Here is a 22,463-nt window from a genome sequence, read left to right as displayed (position 1 = left end):
CACCCTCACCGCCAGTCGTCATCACGCGTCCCGCCGCCTCGCCGACGCACCCCCGCCCTCGACGTCGCCGGTGAGCCTCCTCCCCTTCCCTGTCTCGTTCTTTCTCCCCTCCGGCGCCGCCGCTTGGTACCCGCGCCTTCGTCGTGCGCCGTCGGTCACCTTCCATCGTCGCCACGCCTCCACTTGTCGATGACTTCATCGCTATGCCGTCGCCGCCGACGCCCGTCCTCGCCTTCCGCCGCTAAACGTCGTTGCCGTCTCGTCGCACCGTCACCGTCTCGCCACGCTGCCTCCTTCACGCGAACACCGCCGCCTCCCGCCGCCGTGCACCGCCGCACGTCGTCACACCGTGCGCCACCACCGTCGTCGGCCGCTGTCGGTCGCCGCCGACCAAGCGCCTCCCTCGCCGCTCCCCTTTCTCCCTCTCTCTGACCGACAGGCCCCACCCATTGGCCACACCTCCTCCTCTCCTCTCTCTCTTCTGACCGACGGATCCCATCCGTCAGTCCCCTCCCTCCTTCCTCTCTCCCCTCCGTGGCCCACCAGTCAGCCCCCCTTCCCCCTCTGTCTCACCGATGGGTAGACCCCACCTATCGGCGCCACCCTCCCTCCGCTGATGTCAGCAGCCCCATTATTTGCGTAATAATTGATTTAGGACTTTTCTGTTTTGTTTAAAACACAGTTAAACTTCTAAAATTCATTACTAATTCATCCGGTCTCCGTTTAAGTCCATTCAAATTCCATTAAATTCATAAAATTGTCAAGAATCCATTAAAAATACTTTATTTTGCAGTTTCAGTAGATTTCAGGCCTGTTTTATTTATTTTTGTGCTTTATCCCTTAGATTCAGATACCGCCGAAGCACCGGTTTATTTCGAGATCATCGCCGAAGTACCCCAAGGACCAGAGCAAGGCAAATGGCACTCATCTTGATCATATTGAACCCATTATTGCAAATTCTCTGCTTTATTTATTCAAACATGCATTGTTTTAATTAAAGTATTTACTGTATTTATTTTTTGGGTAATCCTTATTTATGCCGTTGTTTATCCAACTTTATTCATGCTAGACCAGGGGTAAGTTGAATAGAGTTAGGCCTAGGTTAATGCTTAGCCGTGCTTAGGACAAGTAGCTCATGGGATCACACCTTGAACATTACTAGTTCTCAATAGTTGTTAATTATGATTCATTACCCGGTTCGGGTTAATGCTAACTAAAATATTGATAATGGTGCGCTGTGGGTACATGGTTTTGAGAGTAGCACCCATGGCAATTAAGGATCGGTTCACGGGAAACCCGGGAAGTAATTTAGTGCTAACCACATGCCGAAATGGGTAAGGTGGGATTTGAAGCATGGCTTTAAACTATTTGACGTAGCAAGGAAAGGGTAGGCATGATGGATTATGGATGGGATATCGTGGTGTAACGATGGCCTCTGCTGCTTCCGGATCTACCAAGCCACAAGAGTGCACTGCCCGACTTGGTGTAAAGAAGGGGGTGAAACCTGAAGTGCGGTGCGATTAAATAGGGAGGGTTGTGTGATGGGTCCTATCATGGTCTCCTTTCTGGTATGCCATGGCGATATGTCGACTCACGTTCAAGTGTAGTGCAGTCGTGTCTTATGGGTACAGTAGTACACCTCTGATCAGAGCATAATCTTATTCGAATAGCCATGCCCACGGTCAAGGGTGGACTCCCAGCTTCACTGTGATTAGTTGAATCTTTAATGACTTAAGTAAAGTGGCTTTCACTTGAGACTACTGCAACGTGGTGCAGCGTTGAGTAGTGGTTGGGCCTGTCGCAGCGTGGTGTAACGCTGGACAGTGATGTGGTATTTTACAACAGTTATTTATTTATCCTTTCGTTTACTCAATTGTCTTTATTCTGTTTAATCTCTGTTATTTATTAAATGCTGCTTTATTGTAACTAACCTTAGCCTGTCCTTGATGACTCCTATGCATAATTTATTACCCTCTTTTCCGTGCTGCTTGTTGAGTACGGTGGTTGTACTCAGCCTTGCACAATTTCCTCCTTCAGAGTTAGATGTGAAATCCGATGGAGGTGACTCTCAGGAGTGAGCTGTTCCGCCGTCGAAGCGTTGTCTGTGGACTAGATCCGTACCGGCTGGAGCTAGTCTACGTTATCTTTTCCGCGGCATTTTCATTAGATTAAATGTTATTTCCAGTTGTTTCTAAGAATGAATGGTTATATAATCAATATTGTCTTTTTTTACCCTGACTGGTTCTGGACAGAGATTTTAATACATAACTAAATTCAGAAATTCGTGCCCTCTAGGTTGTCTCCATGAGACTTCGTACTCTTCCGATATAAGGTTAGTGACAATGCTGATTAGGTAGTAATGGAGTGAGTGAGAGATAAGACTTGATATGATTGTCCAAAATACTGAGAATTTTGTATTTAGACCAGTCTGCTACAGGATGCCTCCAAATTGACTTCTACTTTTCCCGTGTAAGGTTAGGGATGATGCTGATTTCAGTGTCGTGGAAGACGGAATACGGAAGTTTGATGGAGAGGGTACCGTCAAATGATTAATCGGAATACGGACGATTAATCAGAATTTAACATTTTGTAAATATATATGTAGTTGATAATATTTTTCTTTTGTGAAGCTGGTAAATGCATCATATAACTAGTCAACTACATATGTTTCACACTATTGCTACTATGGGGGTGTTTAGTTGGTGAAATGAAAACTTTTGCGTCTCAGATCAGACATTTGACCGGACGTCGGAAGGGGTTTTCGGACAAGAATGAAAAAACGAATTTCACGGCTAGCATGGAAACCGCGAGACGAATCTTTTGAGCCTAATTAATCTGTCATTAGCGCATGTGGGTTACTGTAGCACTTATGGCTAACCATGTAATAATTAGACTCAAAAGATTCATCTCACGATTTCTCACATAACTGTGCAATTAATTTTTTTGATTTATCTATGTTTAATACTCTATTTAGGTGTCCAAAAATTCGATGCAATATTTTTGGGTGAAAATTTTTGGGAACTAAACGTGGCCAATTTAAATAGAACAATCATGACATACCATTAATTGAACATATATAAAGTTCATAATGCATAAATAACTTGGCAAAGCGACACTAAACAAGGCCCCAAAGAACATATATGTTACTCCGAAGAATCATCATCAAGTGCAACATCAGTATCTGAAGCTTCACTCTCGTGATCATCGTCGGAAGCAAGAAACTCATGTTCAGAGGAAGTCTGCAAACTGCAGCGGCACGGAGGAAAATAAAAAGGCACAACGTACATGCACATATTATATACTACACAACACAACTAATAGGCTGGATTTCTTGTTGTGGGCTAGGCCTTTCCCTGTTTATATGGCGGATTATACGGAAATGGCCGATTAATCGGTTAAAATGGGAATTATGCGTTCTGAAACGTTTAATGACGAGTGAATCGCCAAAACATGATGGGAGGACACCGGATCCGTATATACGCCCGTATATACGGCCGTACCAAGCGTTTTCCACAACACTGTAGTGATGGAGTGTGAGTGAGAGTTATAAGACTTGATTTTGGGGTAAACTATAGCATAGAGGTATCGATGTGTAAAATTTTCGCCATCATGGATAGGTACTTTAGTACCCAAGCTATATATCTGCACTTTGGACCTTGTGTAATACATCCATTAAACCAAGACTATATATCCGATGTGTATTTTGCGATAAATTTGCACGAAAATTTTAAATTAAATTATTAAATTTATGCTAGCGCACCCTGTTCAACAGTGGTGTCGAGTGTGGGGTAGACCCCTATTAATTGAATAGTTTAGACGAGCTTATGGGCTTCAAACTGTATATTAATTAAAATGTTTTTTGAACGCGCAAGTTAAAACAAGGTTGGTAGACCAGAACCACCAAGAGAAGTCATTTTATATGGAAATTAGCACCGTTCCTCGCCCCTAAAACACACACATGCCTAACCAACATCTATGAGTTTTATCTACAGGGTATATATGTCGATAACCACTAAAATAGTAATTCACACAAATACGAACACCCGTATCAAAACCTGGATTTGAAACCGGATGGCAGGTTCTGCCCGGAGGAGTCTAACCAAATCAGCTACACGCAGTTCGCCAGGTGATTTAATGGCTTGTGAATTGGGATTTACTCGCCCCGTCTCAAAATAAGTTTATTTTTCATCTTTTATATAATATTTGACTCTTTATTTTATTTTATTATTTTATTAGTACTTACATTGTCATTATACTTACATTGTTATTAGATAATAAATCATGAATAGTACTTTAAAAATAATTATTTTTTTAAGTTTTTTTATTAATTTTAAAATAAAATCAATGGTCAAACGGTAAAGATATAAATCAGAAAAAGAAAAATAAAGTCTTTTGAAACGAAAGTAGTATTTTACTCTCTATTGGGTTGAGTTTACAGTTAGCATATGGTAGGTTCAAAACAGTGCACAAAACTCACTGTATGCGACGGGTTAAATCCATCACGTCAAAGAATCCTTTAAGCTCTGAATCACTCTAACGGTGACCAAATGAATCAATTTTGTACCAGCACCCCTCAGAGAATATGTGATGCCAACTTTCCGATATACAATTCCGTCACAAATGTTGACCACTTTAATCAGGACTTATTATATTTTGAAATGAACACTAGGTCAGCGCCAATATCCTTGATCGGAGTGACGGGTAATTGTAATAATCTGGTGTTTGGAAACTGAGTTTAGTTCTACTAACATCAAATATTAATTTCTACTAGATGGAGTAATTCTAATAAACTTAATTATGAGTAACTGAGCCAGGTCAATCTTGTGTCCCGATCCTGCAGTCATCAATGAATAATTTCATCCACGTAGGTTCAATCTTATACTGCCTCCGTTTTCATATTATAAGACTTTTTAGTCTTGTCTAAATTCATTAATTAATGAATGTACGTATATAATTTATATATATGTCTAGATTCATTAGCATCCATATAAATCTACGTAAGACTAAAAACTCTTACATTATGAAAAGGAAGGAATACCATACTACCAACTCACCGTCCAACCATCTTCTGAAACTAGGTTCTTTCTCCAAATTGTTCTCAGTTTTTAAAAGCACACTTACTAAACTATTAAACCATATGTGTTTTATAAATCAAATAATCTTCCATCGTTAGCCAGAAAAGAACGCAACCTAATTCTAATATACAGGGCAACACCTCATCTAGCTAAGAATCATCCGTTCACAATAGGCATCAAGGCTAGGTGATGCAGTTGCTTATAAAATCTAATTTAGAAATTTCAAAGCTAACATGAATATTGTTACAAATTAACTAGTTACTCCGGTCAACAATACCATTAATCTTCTTAAGAAAATAGATTAAACCCCGGCCTCTACATCCTAATTTGCAGCCAAAAGTGTGAAATATTTTGCAACGTCGAACAGTCCAACAACCTAATGTGTGATTTACTATTCAAGTTGCAAATCGGAGCGATGACATATTTAACTTTTGAACTGGACAATTAATATTTTGTTGTCGAAAGTTCTTCTAGGTGCTAACGATATTGCAAAAATGTTTGATTTGAAATATTTATCACTCTCATTTGAAACAGTACAGATGTAGTACTGCTTCAATATGAAACCATAATAGATAAATATCCGTATAGGCTATATTCAATCGACAAGTTCGCCAATTTGACAATGCAAATATGTTTTTCCTTTGTTGACATAAAGCCGGTCTGATTATGAAAAATGAAATGTTGCCACTTGAAATAAAATGAATGATCTGATAACCATTGAACTCCAATCTATATCACTGTGCTGACTTTCAATCTCAACAATAATATTTGTACATCGCCATCATAACTAGAGTTGCACACAGTATAGCACACTGAGCAATGAAAGCCAATGAAATCATCATATATTCTCTTGTCTTTTATAAGTTAGCAAGTGGATAATGAAAACAATATTTCAGCCGTTTCAGCTGTTAAGAGGTCAATGTCTAATTACAATAATAACCAATTTTATGAAAAACTTAAATTCTGTCTAAACAATTGGATTTTATAAGTCAAGTGTATGGTGTACCTTTTGTAACAGTCCATTTTTGCATTTTTAGTGCATAAAAGTGTTTTTTTCTTTTGTACTGCATAGCATCTCTTATTCCGTGTATATATGCAGACCTCCCCCGGCGGGGGGGGGGGGGGGGGAGTGGTAATGTGTGACCTTGTGGGTCCTAAGAGTGGTAATTGACCTAACTTTGTTATCTATAAAATTGAAGGGTTAGGTTAGAATGGGTTGAAGCTAAAATTATAGAGTTGTAAACTACTAAATATATTTAAAAATTAAATAGGATAGTGAAAAAACCGAAGGACCTTGTCCATTAGCACTCCTAACGTGCCTAGCCATTTGTGTCGTGATCTCATGTGTTTCCTCCGTCCAGGTCAGCCGCCAGAGCCAGTCGGTGAGCTTGTGTTTAGTGAATATATATATAAATAAAAGAAAATCGCACTCAGGAAGCCATCGCGACTGCAGCCATCTTATACGCTAGGTAGCGGGGCATGATGAGTATTTTGAAGCTTGCTGGACCTTCCCGGCCTCACACACTTTGCCCAACCGTGAAGCGCTTGTGGGCCGAAGGCTGACGCACACCCACCATGGTCATCATATGCATCCCTGATCAATTGCTCCTATATTTAAATTTACAAACTTCAATGGTCGCAAAACTATTGTGCATATTATGTTGTACTAAAAAAGGTGTAGGCTACTTGGGTAGTTTAGTGATCACCTGGTTCCATGTGCGTGATGTTTGATACTAGAGGATCATGATTGCATGTCACCTTGTTCCAACCTAATCACATGGATGGTGCTATAAGCTTAGATATGCACCAAGATAAAAGAAAACAAAACTGAACTCGGATCTGCTATACATCAAGATTGCAAGTTCCAGATGGCGCAGAGGGTTGGCAGACCAGGAGGCATTGGCTTGGATCTGCTGGCAGCGACGAGGGAGGAGGCGCGGATGGCAGGAGGATGTGGCAGTGGTACGGGATGAGCCAACGAGGCAGGGGAGTGGTGAGTTGCTGCTCCAGGATCTGGACGACAGAATTGGGATAGTAGAGATAGGTATCTCTAGTTCATCAGGTCGTCTACAGAAAATTACAGAAAGCCTCTGTGTGAGCCTACATTTGTACCGGATCGTACCAATACCCGTCATAAATAGATCATCTGTACTTTTTCATTTTGTGTTCTTTTATACCCAACCCAAATGAGGATAACATTTGTGTAGGGTCATACCTATGCCCAACACAAATATCTTGCTCACACTTTTTTTTCAGATTTTTATGTATACCCAGTACAAATAAGGGTTCCACTGTTCAACCAAGACATGTCGATAGTTTTTTTTATCATCTGTGTTGGGTGTTTCTTTTGGGCACGCGGAGGCCTTGTTTTCGGTCATTCCGTGCTAGGTATTATGAAACCGACTCGCATGTCCCGTTATTTTTTGGTCGTTCTGTGGAAGTGGGTGCCAAATGTCTGATGTGCCTGTTAGCAATTGATCATGAGACTAACATGGTATACACATATAGGATTTGGGAACAAACCCAAGCTAGTCTGAAACATTTTACTCATCATCGACTTTTTTTTTTTTGACAACTATCATCGACTTAGTTATATATTGGTCTGTCAGAGTAACAAGGAAAGCCATAGAGGCCAATGGATAAAGGCTGACGATCAATCTAACACTACGTCGGTTCCACAGGTTAATGGCCCAACTCTGAAGGCCCATTTGACCACCAAAGTTTTCATCACAATCATTGATACTGGTCCAATTTTAGTCAGCCTGTTGGTCCAGGAAATTGGCCCAACCAAATGGTACTTTGGAAAAAAAAATACTTTGGATAATTTGGATAAACCAACTATAGCAAGAACCATTTTTACATCCTATTGTTGTTGCTATCACACATTATTTACAACAATTATTGCAGCCACACAAAAAGCAAACCAATTCATACAAGACTGTCTATATACATAAGCAGCAAATAATTTGGATAAACCAGCTATAGCAAGAACCATCAGCGATACATTATAGAATCACTGGAGCAGCAGCAGCTTCATCTCGCTGATGCACCAAACGTCGACGACGAAATCGTGCTGTCACTCATCGTCCCTGTGCTTACATGGAAACCACTGTTTACATGAGCTTCCTCCAATACAAGGCTCTCCTTTAGTTGAATGACCACAGAGGCCATACTTGGCCGTTCAGTACCAACATCGGCGGTGCACAACAACCCGACATCCACCACCTTCCATATTGAACTGATATCATAGGCACCTCTAAGTCGTGCATCAGAAACCAAGCTGATGTTACCAGAATTAATCTTCTTTTTAACGCGTTGAATAATGTGCCCTAGTCCTGGTAGCATAGGAGACTCACCGGTGACTATCTCTAGTAGTACAACACCAAAACTATAGACATCACTGCTCTCCGTGAGCCTGCCGGTGTGAAAGTACCTAAAATATATCTAGTGTTAATATAGCTAAATCGAGCCATAGGTCTCATAAAGTGATTACAATAATGTAAATGACACATTCAACACCATAATATTAGGTTCAACTCCTCATTTTGGGAAAAGTTTAAAGGTAAATTAATGTAGAAGTATGCATAAAAAGATAAACATACTCTGGGTCCATATAACCTGCCGATCCAGCTGGAGAAACAGATATGTGAGTTTGTGTGTCACTATGATAAGTCTTTGAGAGTCCAAAATCTGCTATTTTAGCTTGTAAATTCTGGCTTAGGAGAATGTTATGGGTCTTTACATCCCGGTGAATTATTGGAGGACTGCAGCCATTATGTAGATAATCCAAGCCTACAGATATCACATCATATCCAGAAAATAATTGTGAGAAGTGTGTATCCAACACTACTACAAAACACCTCATCAGTGCCGAACCAAGCTAGCCTTTTTTAGACCAGTGTTGGCATTATAATGGGGATTTGGCATTACTACCGATTTACTATGGTTTACATGAAAAATTATATATACCAGTACCTTACAGTGCCAAATCATTTCTGATCATTAGATCTAAGAATATCTATCCTGCTCAGCTATCCAATGGCGAAAAACGATTAAGTACCGTCAGGTACCGATACATCAAGGTACTTTTTATTGGACTGGATTAGATCTCTTTAAATAAATTGGCAATGATGAAACAATCAATATATGATTTTAAAGAAGTGCATGCGAGTTAAACTTGGATGTAGAAAACATGTTGTTTGGGAAATTCTCTTAAATAAGCATGCTCTGTTGTTACTTTAAACAATTTTACATTATTAAAAGTACTTATTGTATCACACGTTTAATGAGAGTCTCTCGAGCATCGACGTCGTTTTCATATCCTACTTTTTTATTACAAATGTTGATACGGTTCTAAACCATACACTGCACATATTTGAGAATAAGTTTTTTCTAAAAAATATATATACTCAATTGTTTCAGTTACAACATACCTTGTGCAGCTTCCAACACAACTTGGACACGAGTTCTCCAATTCAAGGTTTCACCAATACCACGATTACCTGCCTCATATATGGGCAAAGTGATAGTGATCTTAGAATCATATCGCACGGTTGAATTTTCAACAAATTGTACCCTTGGGTGCACTAGCTTGACCTTTGAAATATGCAACTATTAACAAGCAAAAGTTAATATTCTTTTATATTCATGTATAGAAATATCATTAAAATCCATTTAAGATATCTGTCCCTCTTAGGTTAGAATCGTGTGTACCCATTATCTCAAAACAACAATCTCTTAGTAAAGGAATGCAATTGGCAAACCTCGCAGAAAATCATAAAGACTGCCTCGAGCCATGTATTCATATACCAATGCTAAGTGATCTTTCTCCCAGCAGTAGCCAACCAAAGAAACTAGGTTCCTATGATGCACCTTTGTCAAGCTTTCAACCTACAAAATGGAACACAAACTGCAGTTAGTCTACTTTGAGTGACCAACTATACTAAAAGATTCCATTATTCAACAAAAAGAAAGACATGGATGAGCTATAGTAAAAGGAAGGGGGGGGGGGCGCTCAGTTTGCTGTTTCCAGAACTGTCCTGCATTGTGCTCATCAGTTTTGTGAAATCTGCGCTTGAAACGTAGATATATAATAATTATACTCCCTCCGTCCCCAAGCATAAGGGATTCAGACATTTCAATTGTTCCATAAATATAAGTTTTTCTAGACTGATCACCTCATATTTAAATTCCTTTCCATCTTATACCCAACCACTCTCCATCTCACTGCATACACATTATTTAATGAGAGCCATTATAGTATATTTCCTCATTTTTTTCAAAACAGATAAAAAGATGTGTTATATATGCCGTGTCCTCAGTATTCTGTCAGCTTCCAAGATTGCACTAACATTAATGTGCCACAATGCCACTTAAATCAAGACAAAAGCAGTTTGTCAAATGCTACAGCATTTAAAGGCAGTTGCACCTAGTGAGATTATCGTAGTTCACTTCAATGACAAACTGACTGTATAATTTGAATATTTGGAGGTGCTACAAGATCTCTTTAACTTCCGGATGAACTCTAGCTCATTACCTCAGCCAAGAATTCGTCAAGCCCATGTGATGATGTTTCAGAGCGTATCTTGACAGCAACCTCCGTACCATCTTCTAAACTACCATAGTACACAGGTCCAAACCCTCCCTGTCCAATGAACCGTTCAAATATGTTCGTAAATTTCTCAAGCTCCTTGTATGTGAATTATCGATTCTCAACTTTTTGCAGGGCGCCAACACTGTGATTTTGTCTACTTGCTAGTGGATGCTCATGTTCATGTTCTATAGAAGGATGATCTGTAGAAACTGGTTTTGGACATATAAAAGTTATACGAGAGAAATATGAAATATTGTAAACAATCATAACAAAGTATATTATGATAAACCCCAGTAGTCATAAACTAATACAGGTCATAACAAAATTGACAACAGAAGAGCATACGCACTTATGGGCTTTCTTCTCCGTGTCAAGAAGTAATATCCAAGACCAAGAACTGCAATTGCAATCACAGGAACCACTATTGAGGGAGCTAAGATAACTGCCATATTTCTTGAGGTAGACTCTTCTGCTGTGTTGCACAGATGTCCATCATAACTGAAATCACATACGACAATCAGTTCAGAATATACTTTTGTAAAAGTAACCATCAATGCTATAACCATCTCAAACACCACAGAAAGAATAATATTTTACGATTTCAATAAATGATACAGAACGTCAACAAGAATATCCAAACCTGAAAACTAATGACCCTGCGTTATTTTTACACACGGGGCCAGCTGGAATCCGTCCATCCAATCGGTTACCTGACAAATTCCTGTGATGAGATATGTGAAATTTTGATGTTAGTAATATGCCTTAGTATTATTTAGGCAACAAATTATTTGTCAGTCAACTGTGCTTTGCCAAGTGACAATCCACAGCCAACTCCACTTAACTAAAGGGAGGACAAACATGGTCTATAGACACGGGTATCAAGGGCGAGTCGAAATGTTATATGGCAAATCATTGGAACTTCACACAAAACTACAGTGATATATATGCCCTCAAACTCTACATGGTCTTAATTATGTAAGAAAAGCCAGAATTACCACGTTGTGGAAAGGCAACAGTGATTCAGTGATGGAGTTCTTGACAGATTTCATCCACCAGGATTCAAATTCTTGCTGTGTCCACATTTATGGACACATGGGTGCAAACATCAATAGGAGTTTATGACATGAAAGTAAAATATGTTGATTCTACCAAGTTGTAGCATGATTTTTTTTTACAGCACAAATCACACCCCCTTATTGCCATGATAACAAGCTACAGATATCTCGTATAAGGGGCTGACTCCGGTGCATTTTACTGGTAGTAGAATTTAATTCATACCGTTGATCTCTTTTATCGGACGGTTGTGATTAAATTATACTATCAATAATATTAGGTGTAGTAGAAATCTAAAGGGGTAACATCGTCATTTCTATTATGATCTTTATTGTAAAAAACAAAATTACAAAATAATGCTAATCAAGTACTTAACGAAGTATAAAAATATTCTTTTTCTACTTGTAGTATAATACTACTAGTAAAATGTACTGGAAAGTTACCACTCGTATAATGAGCCAAACCCAAACAAGTCATTGATAAAAGGATTGTAGGGAGCAAGTATACCACATTTCAGATTTGGTTAAAAAAACATATCATATGGAGCTTGACAAGCCATATAGGTATATACTAACTCTAGTGTACATGTTTTTACAGATTTCAGCTTGGTACTACAGTACTTAGTTTACTTTGTGGTAGCTCCTGGTATCTCTCAAACGGCATATATGAAGAGCACTTAGAATAATTAGATAATTAATAATCAGTAAAATATATATGCCTCTACCAAAACAAAATCAATCGACCGTATGTACATACAAATATTCGAGTGCCGTGAGCAATGTAAAGTTTTTAGATATGGCCCCATGCAAGTTGCTGTTGGAGAGATCCCTGCATAAAAAAATTTAGATGGTTCAATATAAGGCAAAGGCACGAATGTTATGGCATGATCTACATACATATACTTGCGTTGTGCGTTATGTGTCTTGAATAATACTCACACAGATGTTATCCTTGCGGTGTTGCCGCTTGTAATGCTGCATTTTAAGCCATCCCAGGCTAATTCTGTCGGGAAGCACGGATTGCCGTTCCAATTTTTTTTTAACCCATACTCGAATTTAATAGCCATGATGGTGTCAACTAGCATATGGAAAGCCATTAGTTTTGGGAGAGAATGATTCCGTGGGTTATGTATCGAGTATCATCTTTAACTATAATATAATAAAAATTCATAATAAGTCTAATAGAAATATTAAATTATAGAAGAGCACATCTTAGTTCACGCAGAGTCTACAAGTTCTACTTCTATTGTTAAAAGGACAATAATAAAACAAATAAGGCGTTGGGTTACATACTCCCTCCAAATTAATAATTACTATCATTTTGGACACACTTTACGATCTTCTAAATCTATCTTTTTTTATCAAACTTCTAAATCTAACTTTGACTATTATTTTCTATTAATATATATATATATATAAGATAAAAATGTGTAGTTTTATTGAAGTATTCTTTATATTTATCTATAAATGTTGTCATAGTGTTTTTTAACTAAATACTATAAAATTTGTTAATGATTAAAGTTTTAAAAGTTTGACCATATCATTATCCAAAACGGCAGAAATTATATACGAAGCTAGAGAGAGATCGAGAATCCTTACAATCTTTTGGAAATGTCCTTGGACTATCATGGGAGATGAGGGTGTAGATCTCGAACGCGTTGAGCATCGGTGGCAGCTTGGAGGCGGCCGTGGGCGCAAGGGTGATGGTGCACAGGCCATTGGGGGCCCTGTACCAGTCAGTGTTTCGCACGGTTTCGGTGGCTAGGTAAGGCGGGGTGTACTGGCATGGCTGGTCATCGCCCGAGGCGTTGAACTGCCGGAGCTGGCTATTCTGGAAATCGGCGAAGTGTAAGTACACCATGAACTTTGGCAAGGATTTGTCTTGCAGTGCAACACTGAACACCGTTTTGTTGCTGGCTGTCTCAACGGCGGTCTGCATCACGGGCAAGGGCACGGAGAAGTCGTAAGCCTGCTCGATAGGCAACACTGTGGAAAGGTTCTTCAACGTTGGGTCACCTAGACGTATCTGCCACCAGTACTGGTCATATGTGTCGTTGGGGTACCTACATATATGAAGCCAGAATAGAGGATAAGTAAAATTTACAAAGCTATCACACAACACCAAAGTTTAAGCCATATGTTTAAAGAAACAAATTAATTACAATCGATTTGTCACACTCTAGATTAATTTGTTGAAACACATATATATAGAGAGAGTTGCGTGAAATTTACCGGGAACAAAATTACACCGATGGATAATGAACACAAACATGTGAACAAGAATTTTTTTGTAAGGTACTCTCATGTATAAGAAGCTCCAACAACTTCCCTGGAACAGCTAAGGGAGAGTTCTCGCCATGCTATAGATGGCGAGGAGGATTAGTTGGCTGGAGTGGTACATGGATTTTTAAGGGCTCCAATGTCAATAATTAAGTGTAAGTTTCTGCATAAATATATAAGTTTAGGAATTTTTGACGATCCAAATAGAAAAGGACTAGACGAAATAGTTACAAAATTGTACTACGACGGAAAGATAAAACTGTAAATATATTAATTTGCATACCGTATGACAGAAATGTTTGTGCCCATGTTGTACCGTGCAGCCAAGCACATGGAGTCGTTGGCCGTGAGGTCCGGGTAGAGGTCGCTGGCGAGCGTCCTGAGCTCCACCGACGAGACGAACGGCGTGCTTGCCGGGCCGGTTTTGAGGAGGCACACCGGCGTCCAGCTCGCCCACGCCACGAACAGCGCCTCGTTTAACCAGCTGCTATCGGCGTGCACCGTGGTCCAGCGGTCCACGCCGATGTACAGGTCGAACTGCAGCGTCGACGAGCCGTCCTTGCTGTCGTAGTTGCCGTAGAAGGACACCACCCGGACCAAGTACTTGGCTCCGGCGACTGTCGGCAGCGTGTAGCAGTTCCTCTCCCCGGACGGGAAGCTCCTTAGCGTCTGGTAAGCACGCGGGAGCCCGCTCCCTTGGTCGGCGGCCACCTTGTGGGGCTCGCCGGCGTCGACGTATGGGCCGTCGGAGACGTAGACGACGCCGGTAGTGGGGTCCTTGTAGCCGCCGGAGTTGTCCTCCAGCCCGCAGTCGATGCTCAGGAAGCCTGCATCCATATACATAAAGGATCAGATGGCTGTATCAATTAATTTGAGAACTGATCGAAATGATATCTCGATCTCAGATTCTTTGTTCTGTCTCAAAAGAATTATGGAGACGACGACAAAGGAAAAACCTTTTTGACCGACTGCACCATGAGCTGCAGCTAACACGAATACAGCAAAATAAGCTAAGAGTGCCATTGTCGATCGGTTGCTCTCCCTAGTTTAATTCGATGTGTATATATATTGCGGGTAGCCGTTTTCATATTGTTAGCACGAGGTATCCCCAATACCTATGTGCATATCTACATGCTTACATACAAATTTCATATGTACATATAAAATTTGATCATACTACCAGGTGTAGCTACTCCCTTCACGTCCCTGATGAGAAATACTTTCATAACTGTTTCTGATCCCACCGAATAGAAAGTATAGATATTGTTAAATCTCATATGAATGATACAACTATATGTATAGTTGTTTGTATTTTCTGTTGGAAGAGAGAAAAAAATGTATGGAGATATTTCTGCACCTTAGATGTGAAGAGAGTAGCCTGGTAGTAGGATAGAGATTTCCTATATATATATATGGCCACACAGACGATGCGCGCTACGAAACAACGTAACGCGTCACACGGTGATCAACCAACCACCCTCCACGTACCAGCAATTCTAATGAACTGTGATAATCAAACAGTAATGATTAAGATGAACAGTTCAAAGGACAACATGAAGTCATCTAGGCATGTAAAAAGAAGACTAAAATCTGTCAGGAAACAGAAAAACTCCAGAGTGATAGCATTGAACTATGTCCAGATAGCTGTGAATCTGGCAGATCAGTTCACCAAGGGACTATCACGTAATGTGATAGACAATGCATCGAGGGAAATGAGCTTGAGACCCACCTAAAGTTGCACAATAGCAGAAACCTATCCATTGTAAGACAAGCTGTTATATAACTAAGTGAAGAGACCCTTAAATGGACTTATTTCCATGATGCACTTCTTTTCTATTCTGCATGGTACAATGGCTTATCCCTTAATGTGATCTGACCAGGGTTTTAACTTTCGGTTTGTAATTTTCTACCGGCGGGGACCAAAATTTCCGAATACAGGAAATTTCAGAATTTTTTCGGAGATTTCAAACGAAAATTTTCAAACTCAAATTTGAAAATTCACCAAATTTCTGCAAAAAAAACCCAAAAATGCTATCTCTGGAAGAGTCGTCACCGTCGATGTGTTTCCCTGCCGCCGTCGTCGCCGCCTCCCCCTCCCCTAGCCGCCGGCGCCACCGCCTTCCTCTGCCTCTGCAGTCACTGGCTCCGCCATCCAGCCCTCTCCCTACCGCCGACGCCGGCCGGGGCCTCCTTCCCCTCCTACTGCAGCCGTCGCCGCCACCACATCCTCCCCCTCCCCCTGTAGCCGCCGCTGCCACATCCTCCTCCCCCTGCCGCCGCCGCCTTCTACCCTCTCCTTGCTGCCGCATCTGCTGCCGCCGGCGCCTTGCCCTCCCCTCGCTGCATGCGCACACCGAACCACCATGCCGTCGCCTGCCAAAAAGCTCGATCTGGATGGCTATCGCTTTGTTTGACCAGCCTGAGAAGGAGAGAGGGGTGTAATGCAAATTTTTGCAAACTTTTCTCACCAAAATTTTTGCCCAACACTCACTACTGCCGGACCCCACCGATAGAACCGAAATTTCAGAAATCTCAATTCGAAATTGCAAACCTTGGATCTGACTTGCTTTTCTCAAAAACGGAGATGTTGACCTATAGAACATCTTAGAAGGACCACACCTATATGAGTTCGGCTTCTAGTCATAGTCTATGAGATTTGGGTAATCTCTGGATACTCATAAAAGGGCCTAGAGTTTGACTTATATAATAAAAGGGAGTGCAAACGACAGTCTCGTATCAGTAAAGGTTTTGAGTGAAACCTGATCGCATAACAAGGATAATTCAAGACATTGTCCAAAGTTCACTTGTGGTCTGGTGTAGCTCTTTTCCTAGGTGAAAGTTAACCTAACCGTCTTCACCGAAACACTCATATAACAAACAAGATAAGGCTTGAGAATATTTCTTATGAGCTATGAAATTTGGTAGGGATTGTTGATTAAATGGGCTAGGCCCAATTAAGTTTAATTAAAATCTCATTAGCCCATATTAAATGGTACAGACAATAATACCATATTGGAGAATTAAAGTGAAGAATCTCAACTTAAATAGAGAGTTAGTAGAGACTCTTTGTTGACTGGTTGAAATGGTAGGGGGACCGCAACACGCGCGCGTCGAGCCGGTTCGGTCCGTTCTGGTCCGTTCTGGTCCGTGACGTGGCGTCGGCCGGCCGCCTTCCTTTTTGCAACGGCTGGGAATTTAAGGAAATGATATTTGAATCCCCGTGATTGCCTCCCGTAATGTCCACAGCGATAATTGTGCGATTTGATTGTGATCTGATTGCGTCGTAATCACGTAACGGAAATATGGGGTGCGGGATTGATTTCCATATTCTCCTTCTTCCCGAGGCCAGAGGCAAATACTTCTCCATTCTTTTTCTCCTCTTTGGTTCACGAGTTCTTGCGCTCCTCCTCTGTTTTCCCTGGTCCTGTTGACTTGCGCTCATGAGTGTTCGGGATGAGCAGGCCTCCGGAACCACATTCGCCAGAGTACCTGCACAGGGTAGGCGGATGCTAAAGTTTTTAGGGAGTACACTCGCACGACTGCTTGTTGCATATCCTTGTCATGTCTTCTGATGGCGTCAACGGTGGTGCGCACAGCGACGGCTTCGGACAGCGCCACCGGGCTCCAGGGCGCAGTGGGGAGCTCAAACTGTCGCGGCTTGGCACAGGCGGACTCTGCGGGAGAGGAAAGGTGTCCGCCGCTGCCGGAGCGGCTGGCAGCGGCTGGGGAGATTTGGTGTACGCCGTTGCCGGAGTGGCAGGCGGCGGTGGGGGAGGGCTTACCTGGCTCCCTCAGTCTCCTCTCAATTTGCATTTGACTAGTGATGCACATCCCACCATCGAACAATATCTGATCTTGTAACATATTTTTAGTACTTGCCCCAACGTCGCAATATTCTAAGTGTAAATTTGTTTACAGTAGGCCTAGTAGATAACATGGACTTATTTACAATTTTTATAACAGTTATAAATGCAAATTTGTTTTGATAAACACCCGGGCCTCTACATATAGAGGAGATATATACACTCAAAAGCTGTAATGAGTATTTGGGCTCAAACTCCTTACACAAGGATTCACCACACAAGTAAAAAGATGACAAGAAAAAAAAACTCACTATATAATACTCGATTACCTTATGTACGTTGATTCTTTCTGAATTACGACGGTTACCCAGTCCCTCGATTATGCGACTGTGTCCCTTGCAGATCGATTGGCGCTTGACGTCGACGCCCATATATCCAATTTTGAACGTCATACCGTTCCTTTCATGTGTGACACAGCCAGCATTGTTCATTTTTTTTATGTGCAGTGTCTAAACATTTATCAGAAGTCGCTTACATAATTTTTGAATAAAAAATAGTTTAGCTTTGGACTGCATTTATTCATCATCACCGCACAGAAAGACATTGTCCTGGTGGGACTGAGAAGTGAATGGATTAATTTTAATTTTAATTTTGAATAATCGATGGCCTAAAATGTTTGTAAAGCGAACTTTAATTTTCTTGGCATTAACAGTACTCAATTTATTTCAGATTTGACAGGAAGGCAGACATTTTTTCCTTTTTTATTCAGTCCGAAGAACGCATGATAGATCTGTGAAAATGAAAGGGACGATACGATAACAACTAAACTCCAATTTATGTCAGCTGCATGAGCTGACTTGCAATTTCCACAACAAATTATGCACAGGCCACAATCATATATGACTGAATCTGCACATAGTTTGCCATACGTTGGGCATAAAAACATGTTCAGCCGGTAGTCGAGTCTATTCTCTTTTTTTTTCCAATGTTCCGCGAGGACACCACCTAACTAGACTCCAACCCTCCCTTATATTCTCAGTCCTTTTTTACTTATGTCGTTAAATATTGCATCTGCGTTTGAGTGTTCATCTTATTTAAATTTCTTGTACAAATATACAAAACTACAAGTAAATTTTAAAGTTTCTTTACTAATAACTCAAATCGTAATAAAATAATTATTAATTATATATATTTTTTTCAGTAGGCATTAAATAGAAAACAGAGGGAGTACGTTGTTACATAGACACGAACTACGGTGCAGCAGCGTGGTGTAAATTTGTGATGCGTCGTCGAGTTGGCTGCTGGGCTGAAAATGGAACAAGAGTCGGATGCCTGCCTATATATAGGTGACGTTCTGGACCAACAGGCCCAAAGGAGAAGGCCCAATCACCAAAGCAACACGTACTGCACCTTGCAATCGGCCTGGACAGTGGATACCTCCACGCATCGTCCAGAATGGCTGCGTCCACAGTATCCTTTCCTAGATAATTACTCCACACAGGACATCAGAACCTTAGTCCTGAGCTACGGTGATCCAAAATTTGATTGCTTGAACTGAATTATATTTCTTCATATTGTATATTTGTATTGAAGAATATATATTTAAGTTATCAATTAGTTTCACTCGCCCTGGCCCTGGCATTTCGAAACGAAGCTCCTAATGTCTACCATGGCCCTGGCCGTATCACACCCAAGATGAAGAGTGGAGTTCTCTTTTTATTTGTCATCAAGTAATTGTGCAGCAACCTGGCAAACCATTTATAAGACAGACAAGTTAAAAAGATACACCCAATTTGGATTGGCCCATAGGGCTTTGTTTGGCAACTTGATTGTAACACCATGCAAAAAATGACCACCCTAGGATTATATTTGTATGTTGGTACATGTTTTTTTCTCGGAACTAGAAGAAAAAATCATAAAATTTTTGTAGATGGATGGGCCACTAATGGGTTAGGCCAAGGCCCAGCCAACCCCTATTCTCCCCATAACTCTAGGGAAGGTGTGCTTCCTTCCCCACCTATCATTCCCACCCACCCCCTCTCTCATGGGCGTATTAGGTGTTCTGTGTGGTAAAGTTAGAGATCAACCGAATTTTCCCTCGGCCTAGGTTTCTGATATCACAATCTGCATAGTTCCCTCGGCCTAGGGTTTCTGAGATCACTGCCTGCATATTTCTATAGATTTTTGAAAAAATACAGTTGTGTGTTTTATGTCTCTCTTTAATCCATCTAAATGAAATAATTAACATGTGGTATCTGCATGAGCTTTGTAGATCTCATTATGCACTTTTCAGAAATACTATAGTTTTCTTTGTTATGTAGTGTCGAATTAAAGTTGTTAAGTCATGGTGCTTTTTTTGACAGATTATAGGTTTTTCTAGTTTAGTATTTGTGGTGGGTGTGCAGCGTAGGAAGCATGTGTGTCTATGTATCATAGGATATGTGTTTTGTATGTGTAGCTGAAATGACCGTTGTACTTGTAGTTCTACTTCGGGTGATCGGGTCACAACTAGACCTGTAGTCTTCATTGGTAAAGGTAGGTGGACGTAGTGATGTTGCTACCCTTTTAAATTGTTATTGGTTGCCTTGACTGAATTTATAATTGCACAATGTCATCATAACTTAACTTCATATGTATTTCTTATACTTGTTGTTTATGTTATGGCTATCAATCTTTTATATTTTTTTGAGACATTTAATCCTAATAGTAAGAGAATTAGAATGTTGGTTAAGAAAACCATGCAATTATCATACATTGAGCATGTACCGCATATCGTGCATTAGGACTTCTGTCACACAATGTCGTGATGTTACCGGTACAACACTGTACTTTCCCGAGAAGGGGTACGGTGAGAAAGAGCATGGCATGACATGTATGTTCATTTGCATTCATAAGGAAAATATTGTGGCTTGTGATAAAATATTCTTTATAGTTTTTTAGAGTGAGCTATGGAGATATTGATCTACTTGTACTAATTTGCATGATAATTTTACCGCATTATAATTTATTGTTAAATAATTCACACCCCTTGTTTTCTCTCTACCCAGGTTTATCTTGATGTGTTAGCAACCATGTGGGAAGGGTTGTAATTACATCATGTCCTCACCACATAATGAATGGTGAAACTATTACTTGTTACTCATGATAGGTGCATGTTTAAACACCCTTTTGTTCATCTAACCTATCAAGATATCCTTTATTGTTGACTTATTAATGCTTCCATGGTATATCCTATTATTCTCTTTGTATCTATGTGCATGCTTCCACAACTTTTTTTGTGTTAGAAGAGCTTATACCGAAATTTATTTGTTTTGGCATAGCACGTTAGGTTGTTTAGCGACATCTTAGGGTTATTATGATTCTTGGGGTGTTATTGACAGAAGGACATAGGGAGTTTAGAGGAGGAAATCAACGATAATTATTTTTAGTGCAAATCCTTTGTTTGGTTTAGACATATGAGAATTGGTGGAGAGTTTATGTGTGTACGTAGTAAATTTTTAACCATTGACGTACAACTCAGATTTTTCTAAACAATGTAAAAGAAATAGTCTCCGTCGAACTCTCACTCCCTTCTCAGGTATTAAAATGTATGAAGTTTCTTTCTTAATTCCACATCCCGATCCCTCTTAAACTTCCACATCTTCTAACCAAAAAAAAAGTGAATAACTCAATCTCTCTCAACTCTCATTCTCTTCAAAAAAAAAAACTCCCCTAACCAAACACACATATAAGGAAATTAACTTATATGTAATAGGGTTGTCTTTCGACATCTATGATGTGCTTGTTGATAAGGGGATTCAAGATCAGTCCCTTCACTCTAACTGGGAAGGTTTAGTGAAAGAGCCTCAATCTAAGAGAAAAGGAAACTCAACAAGTTATTCTTGAAATTACCAGCTAGTCATGTCATGCACCGCTTGGATTAGGTCCTTCGTATTGAGATCCCAAGGATTATGGTTAACTACTAAAAGGCTGATAATATTTCTATGATACAACGCTTTTCATCCATCAAACTAGATGAAAGATTCTAGCCTCAAAACACTTGGTCAACTCAACCTATTTTCCCTCCTCTTCTCCACTACTAGTGTAGCCACCCCCAATTGGCCCAACACCATTCATTTCATCCCCTATCAAAGAACCACCTCCTTCCTTACAAAGAGTCCACACCATTACCACCGTCATCCTCGATCTACTTGATTTGAGGTAACTATTGAATATCTATCTCATCAATTTATGGGTTTGGAATTCCCTCAACTTAGAAATCTTGAGAAGTCTGCCACTACCATGGTGTCATGAGGGATAAACTGTACTATTATACCGTCATCTCTAGTTGTCGCACTATGGTTTGTTTAGTCTCCGTCATGTCTGATTGGCTCTAGTCGCTCTCACATATGTCACTAGAAGCACCGAAAGCCACAATGCCTCATTTTGGAAAGGAAAAAAGATTATTGACCACTCTGCTCATGTCAAAGCCTACTAGAGGCCAATGTCATCAAAGACCCAAAAAGCTCCACCACCAAGCGTCATCACCGATAGTCTCCTATTATCGTCTTCCTTCACATATACGCTACTGCCGTTCGTTTCACAATATAAGACTTTCTATTATTAACTAGATTTATATAGACACTAATAAATGTAGGCATATACGTATACAATATACATT

The 22,463-nt window shown here is 40.3% G+C and overlaps 1 pseudogene; it reads right to left on the bottom strand.

The window, feature by feature from the left end:
* Positions 1–7,857: 7,857 nt before the first annotated feature.
* On the bottom strand, positions 7,858–16,595 carry LOC102718105 (annotated as a pseudogene).
* Between the last annotated feature and the right edge of the window lie 5,868 nt (positions 16,596–22,463).

This window comes from Oryza brachyantha, chromosome 9 (genome assembly GCF_000231095.2).
Source record: "Oryza brachyantha chromosome 9, ObraRS2, whole genome shotgun sequence".
Classification (NCBI taxonomy): domain Eukaryota; kingdom Viridiplantae; phylum Streptophyta; class Magnoliopsida; order Poales; family Poaceae; genus Oryza; species Oryza brachyantha.
Note: the sequence above shows the minus strand (reverse complement) of the source record. Positions and strands in the feature narration are given on the sequence as shown.